Here is a 21,586-nt window from a genome sequence, read left to right on the forward strand (position 1 = left end):
AAGTTACCTTTCAGGATTCTCACTGTGAAGTCACTGGTACAGTGTCCTGGTCCTGTAAAATGCTGACCAACAGGGGTGGGAGCCCTACTGGCACCAGTATTGTTCATGTGATGTCTATGTAAATTGAATCTTGTGGTAAGCATCTGGCCTGTTTCTCCAATATAGCATCCTTCATTACATTTTTTACACTGAATGATATATACCACATTGGAAGATGAGCAAGTGAAAGATTCCTTTATGTTGAATATCTTTCCTTTGTGGATGACTGTGGGGTCCTGTGAAATGTTTTGGCATAGTTTGCAACTGGATAAATTACAGGGAAGTGTGCCCTTCTGTTCCTTTTCAGTCTGTGATGGAAGTTTACTTCTGATTAGCTTGTGTTTTAAGTTGGGTGGCTGTCGGAAGGCCAGTACTGGTGGGGATGGGAATATCTCTTTCAGTAATTCATCCTCCTGGAGTATAGGTTGTAGATCTCTTATGATTTTCCTCAGTTTTTCCAGCTCTGGATTGTATGTCACTACAAGGGGGATTCTGTCTCTGGCTTTTTTCTCCTTGTACTGTAGCAGATTCTCCCTGGGTGTTTTGAGGGAGGAGGCAATATTCTGGGAGATTATTTTGGGGTTGTAGCCTTTCTGTTTGAAGGATGCAGTCAGGCTTTTAAGGTGTCTGTCTCTGTCCCCTGGGTCAGAGCAGATACGGTGGTATCTTGTGGCTTGGCTGTAAATGATGGATCTTTTTGTATGTGAAGGATGGAAGCTGGAGTTGTGGAGGTAGCTGCATCTGTCTGTGGGTTTCTTGTATATAAATGTTTGTATACAGCCATCACTGATTGAGACCGTGGTGTCCAAAACATTGACTTTTTCTGGGGAGTAGTCAATTTTGAATCTGATTGTAGGATGGTATGTATTGAAGGAAGAATAAAATTGTTTCAGAGTTTCTTCACCCTCCGTCCAAATCATAAAAATGTCATCGATGTACCGGTAGTATTTTAGAGGTCTGGTCTGGTGTGTATTCAGAAATGTCTCTTCCAGCTCAGCCATAAAAGTTTGGCATATTGGGGTGCTGTCCTGGTGCCCATCGCGGTGCCCATTATTTGTAGATAGATATCATTGTTAAAGCGGAAGTAGTTGTGAGTTAAAATGAATTTGATTAATTTTGTAATAGTTTCTGGTGAGTATTCATGGACCAGTGTGGATTTTTTTAGGAGTCTTCCACATGCAGCTATGCCATCCGCATGTGGAATGTTGCTGTATAGTGATTCTACATCCATCGTGACCAGAAGGGTGTTAGGTGGTAGTTGCTTGATATTTTTCAATTTATTCAGAAAGTCTGTGGTGTCTTGTATGAAGCTGTTAGTTTTGTGCACTAGAGGTTTCAGAATTCCCTCTATGAATCCAGATATTTCTTCCTTGAGTGTGCCAATACCTGATATGATTGGTCTGCCAGGGTTTCCCGGTTTGTGGATCTTGGGTAGCATGTAGAATGTGCCCACAGAAGGCTGGTTTGGTATGAGTTTCTTCAGGTGAGGCTGCGCTTGTGTAGGAAATGTTTTGATAAGGTCTTTCAGCTGTTTTGTGTAATCCTGTGTGGGGTCCTCAGTTAGTTTCCTGTAGTATTTATTGTCTGAGAGCTGTCTGTGCCCCTCTTCAATGTATTTTTGTATGTCCATAATTACCACTGTGCCTCCTTTGTTTGCGGGTTTGATGATAATGCGTTCGTTAGTTTGTAGAGTTCTTATGGCCGCTCTTTCTGGTGAGGTAAGATTGTACAGGATTCTCTTTTGTTTGTTGGAAAGTTGGGATTTCACCCTAAGTCTGAAACTTTCTATGTAATTATCCAGCTTGTAGTTTTGTCCCTCCTGTGGGGTGAAATAAGTGTTCTTTTGTTTAAGACTGTATTCCGGTCTGTTTGGTGTCCCTTTATTATAGAAATGTGTTTTAAGGCGCATTTTTCTAAAGAATTTGTCTAGGTCTGAATATAGTTGGATTTCATCTAGTTTACTGGATGGGCAAAATGAGAGCCCTTTGGAGAGTACAGATACCTCAGGCTGTGATAATTGATGGTTCGAGAGGTTTATTATCCCCATTTGGTTTGCATCTGTAAAGGTGTGATCAGTATTCCCTGGTTTGTTTGGGCTCTGATTTTCACATGCCTCAGATGTGTATCCAAGTGTCTCCAAGGTGTCTGGGGATGTTGGTTCTGCAGAGCTGTAGCTATTCAAGGATAAGCAGTTTCTCTCTCTGGCCCTCATGATCAAAAGCCCTGTGCTGTTCCAAACAGCGCCCTAAAAATAGCGCCGGGACAGCGCAGGGCTTTTCTGCATCAATGATCAAAGATAATGCATGCAAATCTAAGCAGCACTATTATCTTTGATTATCATGTTGAAGTGCGGGAGAATTGCACCTGAGCATGCGCTCAGCACAATCCTCCCGCACTTGTTTGACAGGTCTGGGCTGTCAAAAGCCCAAACCTGTCAAACAGCCTGCCAGGCCCGAACAACGAGGGCAGGAGGACCGAACGTTGTCTCCAGCCCCCCCCCCCCACAAACCCCCAGAAAACGTTGAGGCTGCCGCCGGCGGCCAAACCCTCTCCCACCCTCCCACCCAGCGACGGGGGGGCTGGAGGTCCCCCCGACAATTCGACCCCCTCCATGCCCAGGGAGGGCTGGAGATCCGGTGGGTCTCCAGCCCCCCCCCCCCGGACCCCCGTAAAATCGTGGTGGCTGCCTCTGGCCAAAAGGTAACACACCCTGTTATCCATCGATGGGGGGGGGAGCTGGAGGTCTGGTGGACCCCAACTCCTCCCCCCCAGCGTTCTGCATTGAATCCCTGGGATTCCCTTACATGGTCTGTAGCCCCACCCAATGCATCCCAGGATGCAATGGACGAGGCTGGGTGCCCCCATTTTTCAGTGGCGTCGACAGGAAGAGGAGGGAGGCAGGCAGGCTGCATCCCTCCTCCAACAAAAGGTAGGAAGGGCGGCCGGGAGGGACAGAGGGTGACCACGGACCACCAGGGATTCAATGCAGAATGCTGGGGGGGGAGGAGTTGGGGTTCACCGGACCTCCAGCCCCTACCCCCCGTCGATGGATAACAGGGTGTGTTAGCTTTTGGCCGGAGGCGGCCACCACGATTTATGGGGGTTTGGGGGGCTGGAGACCCACCGAACCTCCAGCCCCCCCGTCGCTGAGTGGGAGGGTGGGACAGTGTTTGGCCGGAGGCGGCCACCATGATTTATGGGGGTTCAGGGGGGGGGGGCTGGAGACCCATTGGATCTCCAGCCCTCCCTGGGCATGGAGGGGGTCGGATCGTCGGGGGGGACCAGGTCCACCGGACCTCCACTCCCCCATTTGCATTTGCTTTGGGGGGGAACGGGGGGGCCTGCCAGCATGCAACTGCATGCTGGACAGGGCTCACCATTCCTCCCCAATGATCCGCAAAGTCTAACGCCAGCTCTTTGACGCGCTAGCCGCTGATCATTGGGGATGAATGCGTTAAGTGCTGATTAGCATGCATTTGCAAGCTAATTGTGCTAGAAGCCCTGTTTAACATGCATTTGCATGTTACTTGCGCTAAGAGCCCTCAAGTGCATTGCTTCAGGCGCTCGAGGGCTCTGATCATGGGTCAGCAGCAAACTCCGGCGCTAGTATGGCGTTAACAGCCTCTAGCGCCGGAGTTTACTTTTGATCATGAGGGTGTCTGTGATTTTGCAGGAGAGAATTCAGCTTTATTTCTTTTTTGTGGATAGCAATGTATTGTTTTTCTCCTTGGATGTTATGTAGGTCCTCTTTAAGTTGGTTCACAAGGTGTGGATGTAATTTCTCCATGTTCCTCATGATTACATCCCTTTGGATTTGTATTATTCTTTTTTTCTTGTAGAGTTGATGTATAAGTTCATTTCTTAGTTTCTGACTAGTGCGTTTGCAGAGTTTCTCTGCATAGTCAGAATTGTAAGTAGTAGCCAAAGAATTTTTGATCCTCAGTCCTTTGGGAATGATGTCATTCTTCTTGCAGATTGTCAGAAAGTGAAGATGCTTTTTGTCATCCAACAGAGGTCCTTCTCCAGGATTTTCTTCTGTGAATACAAAGTATTAATATGTCTGTCTTTTCCTCATCACTACATATCAATTCCCAGCATCTTTCAGGCTTACAGTTCCATTTCTAGCCTTCTTTCTTTCCCCAATATACCTGAAAAAGGTCTTGTTACCTCTCTTTATGGATCTAGCCATTTTTAGTTCTACTTGTGCTTTCAGTCAGCCTTATTTCACTCTTCACTTAGGGCCCTGTTTACTAAGCTGCGTTAACCATATATGTGCATTAACTGGGTACGTGCCTACAGTATCCCTATAGGCACCTACACAGTTAGTGCATGAATTAATTGTAGGCATATTAAAAACGCTAATGTGCCTTAGTAAACAGGGTCCTTAGAGTTTTATGCAGTATTATTTTCTATCTGTGTTTTTCTGAATGTTACCTGCCCTCTCTTTGGAGTCTGTGTTTGTCTTACTTTACTCCAGAGTTGTAGTCGTGAAGATACCTCAGACTTGGTACCCGGTCAAAACAGCCGCGACAAAATAGCCCTGATAAAAAGCTCCCGACATAATAGCCTCTGACATATAGCCACTGTCAAAACGGCTTGCCCACAATATAGCTTTTGACAAATTAGCCCACCGACACAAGGGCCCGATCAGGCTGACCAGAATATGGCACTGCATTTTCTTCCTAATAATCTTACCTTGCCAAAAAGGATAAGGTTGGTAAGACCATGAAAATGATGAAAATATTGTTTTGGTTTTTAAAAAATTATTATGATGATGGAAGAATATTTTCCTTAAGCAGCAGAACAGATCATGAATACCAGTTGGTAGCTATAGAATTTTGTTTATTTATATATGCTTTATACAATGCAATGCTGGTAGGAGCCTTTATCAGTGAAGATTTCACTTGTATCATCTTTTTTGTGATGTGTTATTTTTTTCTAGGGAGCTATTTTGTTAAGGGGGCTATTTTGTCTAGGGGCTATTTTGTCAAGGATTATTTTGTGGGAGGAGCCATTTTGTCAAGGGCTATTTTGTTAGGGGCTGATTTGTCAAGGGCTATTTTGTTACAAGGCTGTTTTGTCGGGCTATTTTCTCAGGGCTATTATGTCGAGGTGCCCTCAGACTTGACACAATTGCCAAAGGGAGCCGGCCAAATTAAACTAATCTCGCTTGCTTGACCCTAAGCCAATCAAGAGAAAATGTAAACTAAAATGATAAACTCAGATTTTGAGTCAGATGGTGTTACAATTAAATTACTGCTTTAACCAACTTGCAAGATTTCAGCAATCAAACTGAGGTTTGTACTTTAAATAAGTGCTAATATTTTTGATTGCACACAAAACCAAGTTAAAACTTTAATAAGCTGAAAGCAGTAATAACTGTTCTCACAAAGTAACAACTGTCTGTTTTCTTTAACTAGAGAATATAATGTGTGAATTAAAGAACACAAGCCGTCAAGTTGAGCTAACAATTTGGAGCCAAAATCAGAAACTCTTCTCTTTACTGAAACCCTTTTTTACTTCTAATCAGTTTTTTACTTAACCCAAGAAAATTTATTCTTTTCTGTAATCTTGTTTTTTTTTAGGTCAATAGTTTCAGTGAACCTGGACCACAGGTGAGTATTTAAATAAATGTGTGTGTTCTCTAATTTAGTCCTGTCTTTGTTCTTACCGAATACTTCTCCGTAGTCTTCTTCTTTCATGTACTTGACCTCTTCTCCTTTCTTTTGTTGGAGCTCTCTTCCAGCTTGTCTTTATTTCTATACCTGCAGACCTGTAATTAGTCAGACCCTCACTTGGGGGCCCTTTTACTAAGCAGCAGTAAAAAGTGGCCTATGCTAGTTTTGGCACAAGAAATGGGTGCATGTGAGACACTTTTTACTTTTTAAAAAAGGCCTTTTTAAAAATGGGGCAGTAAATGGCCATACATTAATATTAAAATTAGAGTGTGGCTATTTACTGCCTGAGCCCTTACCACCACCTATTTAGAAGGTGGTAAGGGCTTGTGCATTAATCCCACGGTAATTGGGCAGTGCACAGCAATGTGGGTACGCTACCAATTACTGCTGAGAACTGCATGCGCTAATTTCAGAACTTCCACAGGGCTCACAGACTACCCCTGTGGTAGGGCCAATCTGGCATGTGCTACCCATGCAGTAGTCCTACCATACCTTTGTAAAAGGGCTCCAAAGTGACATTAACAGTATTTATAAATACTTGGGCATCTGACAATTGTAAAAGGAAAATATTTAAAAAGCTCCCTATTTAAAAGGGCATATACCTAGTTTTTTTTAATTTCCTAAGCTATAGAAAAGGGTGCTCTTCAGCTTCTTTTAGCCAATCACCTCACTTTCATGCACACTACAGCCACCACAAACTATTCCTCTGCAACACTCTTACTATAGGCCTAATCTTAATTCACACAGGCTGCAGCACTCAGGCTCATACAAACTTACATTTCAAAAAAATATTTTTACAAAATTTCACTTTGAATAGAGCTTCACCCAACTTTCAACCTGTGAAAATGTGCACACTCACACTTAATATAGCTGTTTCAGATATTTGTGCTGAAGTCAAATAAAATTATCATAGAAATTTTCTTAAAATAAGTTTTTAACTTTGTCTCAATCTCTCAGAAGACTACTGACTTTCATTTCACATGCAATAAGCAGTTAACATTTCCTCACACACCAACATTTTCAGCCCTTCTCTCCAACTGTAACTTGAAAATCATCTAGACAACAAAGTCCATTACCATGAAAACTGACACTTTTGACATCACCCATGTCATCACCAGTCCCGCCCCATCTATCATCAACCAATTAAACTCATGTATTTAGAATATTTAATTAGTCTGTATATGCAAGCTACTAATTTTGCTAAACACAAACTCCATTTTGAAAATGATTTTTCCCATAGATTTGAATGGTAAAAGTACATTTTCACACAATTTTCCACATAACATTAACCAAACATCACCAAATTTACCATGCCACTTTAGGACAACTGTTCCAAAATCACTGTTATTTTAAGGGCCCTGTTTACTAAGGTGTGTTAGTGTTTTTAATGCTCCTATAATTAGCGCATGCACTAACAGTGTAGGTGCCTATAGGGATAGTGTAGGCACCTACACAGTTAACGTACATACATGGTTAACACATGTTAAAAATGTTAACACGCCTATAATGCGGCTTAGTAAACAGGGCCCTAAATTTTAAAAATAAATAATTTCCTAAATGCTATACATTTTTTTACTTAAATATGACTCTAAAATACTTTTTAATTCCAAGACAAAACATACATATCATTCAATAAAATTTCCTCCTCTTGGACCCAACCAACAAAAAAATGGAAACACGCATTTTTAAAAGCATAGGACCTCCACAGTCAAAATACCCCATTTTATTCCCTCTTTCTCCTGCCTGCTCACCTCCCGTCATTATTGCAGACACCTGTGGCAGCTCGTCTCATTATAACTACTGCAATATCAGCTCCGGAAGTCCCCAATCTGGGTCCAGCACTGCCTACCAAGGAAACCTCGGGGCCCAAAAACCACACAAAGACAACGTGGACCCCCCCCCCCCCCCAGGTAAAACCTTTTACTTTTATATATTTATATGCGGTTTACATGATCCTGTTTTGTCTTTATTCCTTCAGATACTTGTTTGGTGAACCATATAGGTTTCCTTTTCCTCTTGCCTTTGTTTACTTTCCTTACATAAAGATCTATTGCCATTTTTATTTTGTTACAAGGCTGTTTTGTCAGGGCTATTTTCTCAGGGCTATTATGTCGGGGTGCCCTCAGACTTGACACAATCCTTTCAGCTTGGACCACTGACTTTTCCCTTCTCTTATATCCTCCCATCCTGCTAGCTCTTTCCTCAGGTACTCTTTCATTTTATCAAACTCAGCATGTTTTCTATTCAGTTCTATTCCATTATTTCTATCCTGCTTTTAACCTCATGGTGCACAACAGATTACAGAACTAGGGAAAAATTCCATCTGGATCAAATACATAGTTAACCCCTCCTTTTACATAGCCGTGCAGTAAAGCCGACACAGCAATTCACTTTGAATGGGCTGTGTCGGCATTACCGCACCGGCAGCTGTAAGCGCGGTCTTCAAAAAAAGGGGGGGGGGGGGAGGGAAATCAATAATCATTCATTTTAATAACTTCAACATATATCATTAAAAATAGTTACTATAAAACAGAATTCTATAGGGAAAATAGAAGAGTTTTTAGAGTCTTTAGAAAGAAGCTATATGATGTTATCAAGTGAATGTTTACAGATAAATTATTCCATATTTTAGCTCCCTGAAACATAAACAAGAACTGCCGTACAGATTTCAACTGCATATGATTTACAGATGGAATGTCAAGTAACAGTGTTTTAGATCTTCTTAAATGATTTCTCTGAGCTGGAAACAAAAGTAAATCCCCTACCATTTCTGAATTTGTGCCATACATACTCTTATAAACTAAGCAAGCCACTTTACATTGAATATGGAATTCCAATCTCGACCAGTGTAAATTATTCAAAAGAGGACTGACCTCACTAAACTTAGCCAGTTTAAAAATTAATCTGGTTGGTGTGTTCTGCAAAAACTGAAATCTCCTCAATTGTTGCTTGCCCTGAGATTGGTAGCATGGAATGTTGCCACTATTTGGGTTTCTGCCAGGTACTTGTGACCTGGCTCGGCCACTGTTGGAAACAGGATACTGGGCTAGATGGACCACTGGTCTGACCCAGTGTGGCTATTCTTATAATGCAATATAAGGAATTGTAATAATCCAATAATGACATAAGAATTGCCTGAGCTATAGTTTGAAATCCACTAGGAATTAAAGATGCTCTAATTGATCTCAATTTGTGTAAATGAAAAAGACTTTCCTTACTAATTCATTAATTTGAAATCCAGGACTTTTGGTTTTGTGTGTCTACACTAGCTCCTATATTGAATCATATGGTGTAATGATCACTACTGTCCAGGGGGGCACCCACCTGGACATTAGACACATTTTCCCCATTTGTGAGCAAATAATCCAGTGTCACCTCTTCTCTGGTGGGTTCCGTCACCATTTGCCTGAGGAGAGCACTTTGAAAGGTGCCCACTATCTCTCAACTTTTTTTCCAATTCTGCAGATGGAACACTCCAATCTGCATCCAGCATTTTGAAATCTCCCAGCAACAGCACCTCACCTTTAATTTATCTTCATCAAGATCAGGGGTGGACTGCTCATTCGGGCAACAGGGTAGTGCCCGAGGATCCAGAGGCTCTAGGGGGCCCAGGGCTCTGCCTGGATGCCTGCCACACATGACAGCCCTCCCTGGTACCATCTTTAAAGGCGCATCGCTGGTGATCTAGTTGCCTCTGCAGGGGGGAGGGGAACATGTTCTTTCCTGCCTGTTGTGCTGCCACTATTCCCTCTGCCCGGCACTGTTGTACTTTAAAAATGGCGGACAAGACTTCCTGCTGAAATATCGCGAGACTGTCAAGACTCGCGAGACTACCACGGGAAGTCTTGGCCACCATTTTGAAAACATGGCAGTGCCGACAGGTGGGGGAATAGCAGCAGCGCAGCGGGCAGGAAAGAACATGCTCCCCTCCCCCACAAAGACCACTTTACCACCAGGGCCCTTCAAGTAGGACCGGGGCAGCGGGAGCATGGGCTGGAATGGTAGGGGGGCAGCAGTGTAGAAGTAGGGTGGGTATCGGCCACCCTCAGTGCCTGGGGGCCCAGACCACTCTCAGTCCATCCTTGATCCAGATTTTCTGTTTGTGTCAGAGATCTGTAGATGACACCTGTATGAACAGAGGTTCTATTTTCTCTCTCCAAGACAATCCAGTTGCCCTGAGTTTCAGTTGCTTTTATATTGTTTTTCACATGCTGTGCTACTCCTCCAACTTTTCAATCAGCCTGATCTTTCCTAAAGAAATTATAGTTTGGTATGGTTGCATGAGTGGGAGTCATGGGTTGCATGGAGAGAGCTGTGGCTATGATTTAAAAAAAGCTACACACACGATGGAGCACAAGTTTTGAAAAACAAATAATACATGGCTTTTGTACACGCAGCGTGTATGCATATATGAAAGCCAAGGGAATGCTGTGGAGGGCTGTTCTGGGCATGGGCAGGGCAGCCATGCTTAACGATCGGCTACTCTGCGCATGTGCTGGCTTGAGCAGCATGGTACAAGTCCGTGCAGCTCATTTGCATGTGATTTGTTTTGAGCATCCATCACTATTTCCACCTCGGTAATTTTTTCCAAGGTGGAAATAGCGAGCAGATATTACTGGGGACTTTGATGCATCTCCCCTTCATCTCACCAAGGATCCTCTTTCCTACCCCCCCCAAAAAAATGTAGGCCATCATTACAGTATAGCCTTTTCTTTCTCCATGTATTGCCCCAGCCTCCTATGTATCTAAAACCTTCTTACTGACACAAGGTTTTAAGACATTTATCAAAGATTTCTCTATTATGTAATCTTTCCTCTCCCTTTCCATAGCCAGGAAGCACTTCAGAAAAAACTACAGTCTGTACTGTAATCATTATGGTTAAAATATTATTTTTTAAAAATGTACCTGGTGACTTGACACTGGAGTAGATAAATAACGAGTGAAAGAATAAAAGAGATTGAGAGATAATTTTTTTTCTAAAAGCAAACAGAATTGTGTGCCAGAAATTATGAGAATATATAAACAGTAAAGTAACATTTAACTATCAGACTTGTGAGTTCTTGTATCAAGTAGAGTGCTGCTGAGCCCAGTAGGCGGACCAGGTTCTGCTTGGTGGCTGGACAACCTTGGGTTTAACCTGTGCTGACCGCCGTTCCCCAGAGGTTGAGCCCCTAGGTGCTGTGCAGCCTGCAGGACTTACGGGACAGAGCTGGAAGCGGGGTGATGAATGTATCGGCCAGGCAGGCAGCAGGTCAAGAGAGTAATCCAGGTACAAGTGGCAGTCAGTAGGCAGGTGGCAGGCAAGACAGTAATCCAGGTACAGGCAAAGGTCAGTAGGCAGACGGCAGGCAAGAGAGTAATATATATGCAGGCAAAAGTCAGTAGGCAGGTGGCAGGCAAGAGAGTAATCCAGGTACAGGCAAAAGTCAGTAGGCAGGCGGCAGGCAAGAGAGTAATCCAGATGCAGGCAAACGTCGGTAGGCAGGCGGCAGGCAAAAGAGTAATCCAGGTACAGGCAAGTCAGTAGGCAGGCGGCAGGCAAGAGAGTAATCCAGGTACAGGCAAAAGTCAGTAGGCAGACGGCAGGCAAGAGAGTAATATAGATGCAGACAAAAGTCAGTAGGCAGGTGGCAGGCAAGAGAGTAATCCAGGTACAGGCGAAAGTCAGTAGGCAGGCGGCAGGCAAGAGAGTAATCCAGATGCAGGCAAAAGTCGGTAGGCAGGCGGCAGGCAGAAGGGTAATCCAGGTACAGGCAAAGTCAGCAGCGAGGGACCAGTAGATTAGAAGCAGACTACAGAGTTAGAAACACCTACCAAAGTAGAAGCCGAAGTATGGAGTCCAGGGAGAGCTCAGCTGATAAAGTGCTGGCGTCTGACATCAGCAGGGACCAGCAGGGAGAAAGGGCACAGCCATAGGACAAGAGCAGGGGAAGGAGGAACCGGAAGACCAATAGGAGAGAAGCAAGGGAAGCCAGGCAGAGGAAGAGCAGACCCAGGTGGGTGGAAGCAAACCAATCAAGGAGCCTGGAAGCCAGGCAGAGAGAGAGCAGAAACAGGTGCATGGAAGCAAAGCAATTAAGGAGCCTGCAACCACCGCTTTCTGAACAAACCCAGAGAAGACTACACACACATGGCTCAGGCAGTGCCAGTCAAGTGTGCATGTCAACGGGACCCCGTGCAGCCCGAGGATGCCGCTTGCGTTGAGGTAGGGGACATGACATTAACACAGAGAATTTTGTAAAGTTTGTTATAGCTAGAAACAGATACAACTATCCTCAGCATCTAGAGTCATCTTATAATATTCATCAGCCAAGATGGATGAAGATTTATTCAAGAAAGCTGGAAAAATCAAGTGAGAAAAACACTTGTCATTATCTACATCAGTAAAGTGTAACCCCCTAAGGGGTTAAAGTTTTAAATATCTGGGGGGGGGGGGGCTGGAGTTCCATTTTGCTGCGTTCAGGAAGATTTGAGGAGTTTCTGGGCCATCCCTGGCCCTCTGTGCTGTCTTAGTGGCTAGTGGTCATATTGGTGGCCAATGTAGGTGGTGTTGGTAGCTTCCAAAGACTTCCTCAAGGTCTTTGGGGGGAGGTCGCAAAAACCACAACCTTCTATGGTGCTGTCCAGCCCGGTAATGAGGTTTCTTGGCAAGATAATGGTGGGTCTTGGTCTGAATGGGTCCCCGGAGAATGCGTAAAATTGTGCGCATGTGCAGTAGTGCTCTGTGGACGTGACTAGGCCCAAAACAGAGCCAGGACTTCGATTTTTGAGCTGACCCAGCCAAGAGTTCTGCAAAATTTGTGGTTTTCCATCACTGGCATTCAGGATCACTGGGGGTCCATCGGGACCTGAACCAAAGGTGGTTGCCAGATGAAGGGACCCTGGGGAGCATGGTAAGGGGGTCTGGTGACTTGAAGAAATTTTCAGTTATTTTTAAAAATGTTGTTTTTGGGACAGTCATGCTGAAAAGCAAGGATTAATATTATTTAAATTTTAAAGGTATTTATAAGGTCCTGAGAACCTTCTGAGGTGTGCTAGGGGGTAAAATTTGAGAAAAAAAATCATTTCAGGGGTGGATTCCCACAAATTACAGCACAAGAGTTGCTTCCCATGTCTCTCTCAAAAGCAGACTATGGACTTTTCCTCCAGGAATTTGTCCAAACCTCTTTTTAAATCCAGATACGCTAACCGCTGTTACCACATCCTTTGGCAAAGAGTTCCAGAGCTTAATTATTCGTTGACTGAAAAATATTTTCTCCTATTTGTTTTAAAAGTATTTCCATGTAACTTCCTTGAGCGTCCCCTAGTCTTTGTACTTTTGGAATGAGTAAAAAAATCGATTTACTTCTACTCATTCTACACCAAGCTGAAGAGCCCTAACCTCTTTAGCCTTTCCTTATACGAGAGGAGTTCCATCCCCTTTATCATTTTGGTTGCTCTTCTTTGAACTTTTTCTAATTCAGCTATATCTTTTTGGAGATACTGCGACCAGAACTGAACACAATACTCAAGGTGTGGATGCACCATGGAGTGATACAAAGGCATTAAAGTGTTTTCGGTCTTATTTACCATCCCTTTCCTAATAATTCCTAGCATCCTGTTTGCTTTTTTGGCCACCACCACACAATGAGCAGAAGATTTCAGCGTATTATCTACAATGACACCCAGATCTTTTTCCTGAGCGCTGACCCCCAAGGTAGAACCTAGCATCAGGTAACTATGATTCGGATTATTCTTTCCAATGTGCATCACCTTGCATTTGTCCACATTAAATTTCATCTGCCATTTGGATTCCAGAGGGGCAGAGTTACAGTACCAAATACTTTAGCCCCTCCTCCAGCTTCTGAAAGACTAATTGCACTTTGAGTGTGCTATTTTTGGCCAGATCACATGACCCCCCAGGTGCATAAGAACATCAAAACCTTAAAGTTTTTTCTTTCTTCGCTGATCATACTCAATACTTAGTTTGTACTCCTGCTTGTTGAGGATTCTGGAAGGCATTTCACTTTGCTGGTAACTACAGACTGTGATCCTAGGTTAATGCTTCTGATAATAGAGTTTGTCTTTTACTAAAGATTAGCTCGAGTTATCTGCAGCAAGGCCCATTGAAATAAAATGGGACCTGCTGCAGATAACTCAAGCTAACCTTTAGTAAAAGATCCCCAGAGTCACCTAGCAGCGAGATTTTCCTGTTTTGAGCTCTTTCATTTATGTTTTGGGGTTGCCGCTTGCATTGAGTTAACTTCTTAGTCTCTGGTTCAACTATAGTTCTGATTTCCAGAGTATCATAATGTTCTAGTGCTGCAAAAGAATTTTGTATTGCCAGCATTTGGACAGGTGGATGCCTCTTTGTCATAGGTCCTAACCTATCTGACCTACTGTAGTCCATATGTTCTTGGGTTCCTTTAATCTCTGTGCCAGTGGAGACAAACAAGTTGGATGCTGTGTAGTCCTAGTAGTGGCTTTAATTGCAACCAGTTCCTGTCTGAGTTTGATAAGCTCCATTTGCATAACAGATAGCTGAAGATGTCTTACTAGTTACCCCATGCCTTAATAGTTACATCATAGTCAAAATAACCAGCCATTATTTCAGGCAGTGATACTCACATACAGGGTGAGGTAAATATAATGTACACTAATGTCTAGAATTCCCAGGGAAATCTTGAGGAAAAATAAACTAAGAATTATATAATTAATATGAAAGAATCAGAAAGGTCTTCCATCATACAACCCCTCTTACATTCAGAATCAATGAAGATATATTAGTGCAAACAAATGGTTTTTTTTTGAATTGTAGCAAAGAAACATTTGAAGGTCTAGTTCATATAATAGTAAGTAAAAAAATAAAATAATAGTAATAATTATATATATATATATATATATATATATATATATATATATATATATATATATATATATATATATATAAATCTAACATAAGGGCCCTTTTACTAAAGTGCAGTAAAATCTGGGCCTAGCGCATTCTGACATGGGACATTTCCCATGCGTTAAGTCCAGTTTTAACATGACACTTTGTAGGGCATTTCATTTATATATTTATTTATTTTATCTGCAGGTCATGCACAAATGTTCCCATTACCACTTCAAATTTAGGTGGCACCAAGGGCTACGACATTACCCCTGTATTATCCAGTTAGCACACTGACATGCTAGACCAGTGCAGCGTCATCTCCCTGTGCAGACAGCGATGGAGGGGGAGATGAGGTTCACGGCCATACGACACTACCCCCAAGCACGAGCCTCTGGATTGGAGAACGGCATGCTGCGATTCTGCAGGCCCCCACGGGTGCGGCCGGCTGGACCTTGGTGGGCCCAGTGCGCGTCTCCTCAGATGTAGATAGCTGGAGCCAATTGGTGTGACATTTCCCGCTCCAACTAGGGCAGAGGAGTTTGGAGGGAGATCCAAGTCTCCTCAGAATGCTACCCAGACCAGAATTTGCCTTGAACTGATGGGTGGAATCATCACCTTCTGTCAACTGAAAGGCTCTGAGGTGGAAAGCTCAAATCCAGAACCTCTAGGGTAGCATTTTCTGAAATGCTACCCGTTCTATGCGCAGGGCCTAAGAGACAGGCATAACAAACTCACTAGCTCTGACTAGGGTAATATACAGGAATCTTGCTTCTGGCACCTCGCCAGGTCTGTCCCGTTAGAGAAGAGAAACCACGTCACAGCTGAATACATATTATTTATTAGAGGTAAGAAAATAGAAACACTCTGCGAATGGCATAATCGAACGGAAACGCCTATCTCCATGGGCGTTTATCTCCGAGAACGGATCCGTGAAGGGGCGGACCGAACAGTATGTTCGAAAAACATGGACGTTTATCTTTTTTTGAGCTGGGCGTTTTTGTTTTTCAGCGATAATGGAAACCGAAAGCGCCCAGCTTAAAAATGAATAACTCCAAGACATTTATTCGTGGGAGGGGCCAGGATTCGTACTGCACTGGTTGCCCTCACATGCCAGGACACCAACCGGGCACCCTAGGGGGCACTTTTACAAAAAAAAAAAGGTAAAACAGCTCCCAGGTGCATAGCACCCTTCCCTTGGGTGTTGAGCCCCCCAAATCCCCCTCAAAACCCACTGCCCACAAGTCTACACCATTACTATAGACCTAAGGGGTGAAGGGGGGCACCTACATGTGGGTGCAGTGGGTTTGGGGGGGGCGGTTTGGAGGGCTCCCATTTACCAGCACAAGTGTCACAGGTGGGGGGGATGGGCCTGGGTCCACCTGCCTGAAGTCCATTGCACCCCCTAATAACTGCTCCAGTGACCTGCATACTGCTGCCAGGGAGGTGGGTATGACATTTGAGGGTGAAAATAAAAAGTTGTGAAACGGCATATTTTGTGGTGGGAGGGGGTTTGTGACCACTGGGGGAGTCAGGGGAGGTCATCCCCGATTCCCTCCAGTGGTCATCTGGTCATTTAGGGCACTTTTTGGGGCCTTATTCGTGGAAAAACAGGGTCCAGGAAACATGCCCTAAATTCTCGCTAAAAACGCATATTTTTTCCCATTATCGGCGAAAGGTGCCCATCTCTGATCGGCCGATAACCACGCCCCAGTTCCGCCTTCGACACGCCCCATCAACTTTGTCCGCATCCGCGACGGAAATGCAGTTGAAAATGTCCAAATTCGGCTTTCGATTATACTGCTTTATTCGTTTTTGTGAGATAAACGTCTAACTCCCGATTTGGGTCACAATATAGGCGTTTTTCTCTTTCGATTATAAGCAGGCTGGTGTCCTTAAATAAAAATAAAAATCAGACAAAAGATTGCAATTTAATACAGTCAAGTACTGAGCATGATGTAAATTATTAGGAAAGGTATGGAAAACAGGTGTGAAGATGTTATAATGCCATTATATCGCTCCATGGTGCGACTGCACCTTGAGTATTGTGTTCAAATCTGGTTGCTGCATCTCAAGAAAGATATAATGGAATTGGAAAAGGTGCAGCGAAGGTCGACTAAAATGATAGCGGGGATGGGACGACTTCCCTATGAAGAAAGACTAAGGAGGCTAGGGCTTTTCAGCTTGGAGAAGAGACGGCTGAGGGGAGACATGATAGAGGTATATAAAATAATGAGTGGTGTGAAACAGGTGGATGTGAAGCGTCCGTTCACGCTTTCCAAAAATACTAGGACTAGGGGGCATGCGATGAAACTACAGTGTAGCAAATTTAAAACAAATTGGAGAAAAGTTTTCTTCACCCAACGTGTAATTAAACTCTGGAATTCGTTGCCAGAGAACGTGGTGAAGGCGGGTAGCTTGGCAGAGTTTAAAAGGGGGTTAGACGGTTTCCTAAAGGACAAGCCAATAAACCACTACTAAATGGACTTGGGAAAAATCCACAATTCTGGGAATAACATGTATAGAATGTTTGTACGTTTGGGAAGCTTGCCAGGAGCCCTTGGCCTGGATTGGCTGCTGTCGTGGACAGGATGCTGGGCTCGATGGACCCTTGGCCTTTTCCCAGTGTGGCATTACTTATGTACTTATGTACTTAGGGTGGATTGAATTGGTGGAGGGGTAGCATTGTATGTTAACGAGAGCCTTGAATCAAATAGATTGAAAATTCTACAGGAAACAAAACTTCTTGGAATCACTGTAGATTGAAATTCCATGTGTAAAGGGGAAAAGGATAGTGAAAGGAGTGTACTACCATCCGTCTGGCCAGGATGAACAGACGGATGCAGAAATGTTAAAGGAAATTAGGGACGCAAACAAACTGGGCAACACAATAATAATGGGTGATTTCATTTACCCCGATATTGACTGGGTAAATGTAACATCGGGGCATGCTAGGGAGGTAAAATTCCTTGATGAAATCAAGGACAGCTTTATGGAGCAGCTGGTATAGGAGTCGACGAGAGAAGGAAATATTCTGGACCTAGTCCTTAGTGGACTGCATGATCTGGTGCGGGAGGTAACAGTGATGGAGCCGCTTAATAACAGTGATCATAATATGATCAGATTTGATATTAGCTTTGGAGTAAGTATACACAGGATATCCAATATGTTAGCATTTAACTTTCAAAAAGGAGACTATGATAAAATGAGAAGAACAATGAAAAAAAACTTAGAGGAGCGGCTGCGAGGGTAAAAAATTTACATTAGGCATGGATGCTGTTCAAAAATAACAACCAGGCCAAATATATTCTGTGTATTAAAAAAGGAGGACGAAAGACCAAACGACAGCTGGCATGGTTAAAAAGTGAGGTGAAGGAAGTTAAAAGAAAATCCTTCAGAAAATGGAAGAAGGAACCGACTGAAAATAATAAGAAACAGCATAAGGAATGTCAAGTCAAATGCAAAGCGCTGATAAGGAAGGCAAAGAGGGACTTTGAAAAAAGGTTGCGTTGGAGGCAAAAACACATAATAAGAATTTTTTTAGGTATATTAAAAGCAAGAAGCCAGCAAAAGAATCGGATGGACTGCTAAATGACCGAGGAGTAAAAGGGGCGATCAGGGAAAACAAAGCCATAGCGGAGAGATTAAATGAATTATTTCCTTCGGTATTCACCGAGGAAGATTTGGGAGTGATACTGGTGCCAGAAATGGTATTCGAAGCTGATGAGTCGGAGAAACTGAGTGAAATCTCTATAAACCTAGAGGATGTAATGGGGCAGTTTGACAAATTGAAGAGTAGCAAATCTCCTGGACTGGATGATATTCATCCCAGAATACTGATAGAATTGAAAAATGAACTGGCGGAACTATTATTAGTAATATGTAAATTATCTTTAAAATCAAGCATGGTACCGGAAGATTGGAGGGTAGCTCATGTAACGCCGATATTTAAAAAGGTTTCAGAGGGGATCCGGGAAATTATAGACCGGTGAACCTGACGTTGGTGCCAGGCAAAATGGTAGAGACTATTATAAAGAACAAAATTACACAGCATATTGAAAAGCATGGATTAATAAGACAAAACCAACATGGACTTAGTGAAGGGAAATCTTGCCTCACCAATCTATTAATTTCTTTGAATGGGTGAACAAACAAGTGGATAAAGACGAGCTGGTTGAGGTTGTGTATCTGGATTTTCAAAAGGTGTTTGACAAAGTACCTCATGAAAGACTCCAGAGAAAATTAGAGAGTCATGGGATAGAAAGTGGTGTCCTATTGTGGATTAAAAACTGGTTAAAGGATAGAAAACAGAGAGTAGGGTTAAATGGTCAGTTTTCTCAATGGAGAAGGCTAGATGGGTTCCTCAGGGATCTGTGCTGGGACCACTGCGTTTTAACATATTTATATATGATTTAGAGATGGAAGTAACTAGTGAGGTAATCAAATTTGCTGACGACACAAAGTTATTCAAAGTTGTTAAATTGCGAGAGGATTGTGAAAAATTACAAGAGGACCTTACGAGACTGGGAGACTGGGCATCTAAATGGCAAATGACATTTAATGTGAGCAAGTGCAAAGTGAGGCATGTGGGAAAGAGGAACCTATAGCTACGTAATGCAAGGTTCCACGTTTGGAGTCACCGACCAAGAAAGGGATCACGGCGTCGTTGTTGATAATACGTTGAAATGCTCTGCTCAGTGTGCTGCAGCGGCTAAGAAAGCAAATAGAATGTTAGGTATTATTAGAAAAAGAATGGAAAACAAAAGTGAGGACGTTATAATGCCTTTGTATGGGTCCATGGTACAACCGCACCTCAAATATTGTGTTCAATTCTGGTCGCCGCATCTCAAAAAAGATATAGTGGAATTAGAAAAGGTACAGAGAAAGGCAACGAAAATTATAAAGGGGAAGGGATGATTTCCCTATGAGGAAAGGCTGAAGCGTCGAAGGATCTTCAGCTTGGAGAAGAGACGGCTGAGGGGAGATATGATAGAGGTCTATAAAATAATGAGTGGAGTTGAATGGGTAGATGTGAATCATTTGTTTACTCTTTCCAAAAATACTAGGGCTAGGGGGCATGTGATGATGCTACAAAGTAGTAAATTTAATACGAATCGGAGAAAAGCTTCCTAAAGGAAAAGTCCATAGACCATTATTAAATTGACTTGGGAAAATCCACTGCTTATTTCTGGGATAAGCATCATAAAATGTATTGAGCTTTTCTGGGATCTTGCCAGGTATTTGTGACCTGGATTGGTCACTGTTGGAAACAGGATACTGGGCTTCATAGACCTTTGTTCTGTCCCAGTGTGGCAATACTTATGTACTTATATGTACTCAAGGATACGGGTTACCTCACTACATGACACCGCCCCAAGACAAAGCCCACCAGAATGGAACCAAATGGAATCAGCTGTAGGAAATCCAAAGACAAAACATGGTTCCATATACCTCATCAGCCAGACCTTGACATAACAAAATTGACTAACAAGGAAGGTTGTATGCTATAATTGTAGAAACTGATGTGTGGAAGAAAGGTGTATGCAAAGGTATATGCAGTAGTTGCTGAAATTAATCGGACAAACCAATGCACCTTGAAAATTATTAATCTATCTACCCGACTATATGATATATGATATAACTGTAGAAATCATCTAGACATTAATGTGTTAAATTGATGCAAAGTTGTATACAATAGCTGCTGAAATTAATTTGCTTAAGCAGGGCACCTTGAAAACTATTAATCTACCTACTCGACTGTATGATGTATGATATATTTGTAGAAATCATCTAGACATTAACTTGCAAAATTGATGTGCTGGAAGGAAGACTGTATGCAAAGTTGAATGTAACAGCTGCGAAAACTAATCTGCAGAAGTAGTGCACCTAGAAAATTATTTATCTATCTACTTGACTGATATACCACTCTTTATGCAAAATGAATCACAATGGTTCATTCTACTGCCTGGTTTAATAAACCATAACTGGTTGAAAAAAAGGGAAATGAAAGAAAACAGTTAAATATTTTTTAAAAATACCCCACACCACTGAATCAAAACAATCACAAACACTAACCTCCACACCACACAGAAAGAAGACATAATGCTTATCACAAAACTTCTCCTAGGACTTTACATCCTAACATAAAGGGCTTGCACCAGCTCCAGTTGATTCAGAATACAGCAGCAAGATTCACAGAAAGTTGCAAGCAATGTGACCACATCACACCAGTTGTGCAAAAACTTCATTGGCTACCAGGGCTAAATTTAAAACTCTATGTCTGATCTTCAAGGCCCTTAAAGGAAATGGTCCTGAGTACCTAAAGAATAGGATGATCCTCTACACATCGCCAAGGACACTAAGGGTCTCTCAAGGACTATCACTAACCACACCCTCTGTGGGAACCCCCACTATGGAACTCCATGATTGAGATATTATTTGTTCTTTGGCAACCCTATAAATTCTATTTTACAAGAAACCATTAAACCACATATCCTGTAATTCCCAGGTCTCCCAATACATCCAATAAAACATCATGATTCACTAAGTCAAATGCAGATGACAAATCAAACTGCAATACAATAACTTGATAGCCTTGAGATAGTAAACTTTGGCATGTGCCAATAATGAATTCAGCAGTGTTTCTGTGCTGAAACCTTGTCTAAATCCAAATTGTGTAGGTAAAAACACATTATGTTGATCTAAATAGTTTTCTAACTGCTTTGCTTTCAGGCCTTCCATCATTTTTGCAAACATTGGAAAGTTACCAATGGGTCTTTAACTACCTGGTAGCATGGGATCCAGAGAGAAATTTTTAAGAACAGGTTTGAGCATATCTCCCATAATTTTAGGATATATCCTCACTTTTAAGTAATCTGTGTACACAAGCCACATCTTAAACACTGGAGAAGCAGTTGACAGTATAAACTGTAGACAAATATCCAATTGACAACATGATTTTGAAAACTTGTTATATAGAGGGGCATAATCGAACTGGGCG

Source organism: Microcaecilia unicolor, chromosome 3 (assembly GCF_901765095.1).
Source record: "Microcaecilia unicolor chromosome 3, aMicUni1.1, whole genome shotgun sequence".
Classification (NCBI taxonomy): domain Eukaryota; kingdom Metazoa; phylum Chordata; class Amphibia; order Gymnophiona; family Siphonopidae; genus Microcaecilia; species Microcaecilia unicolor.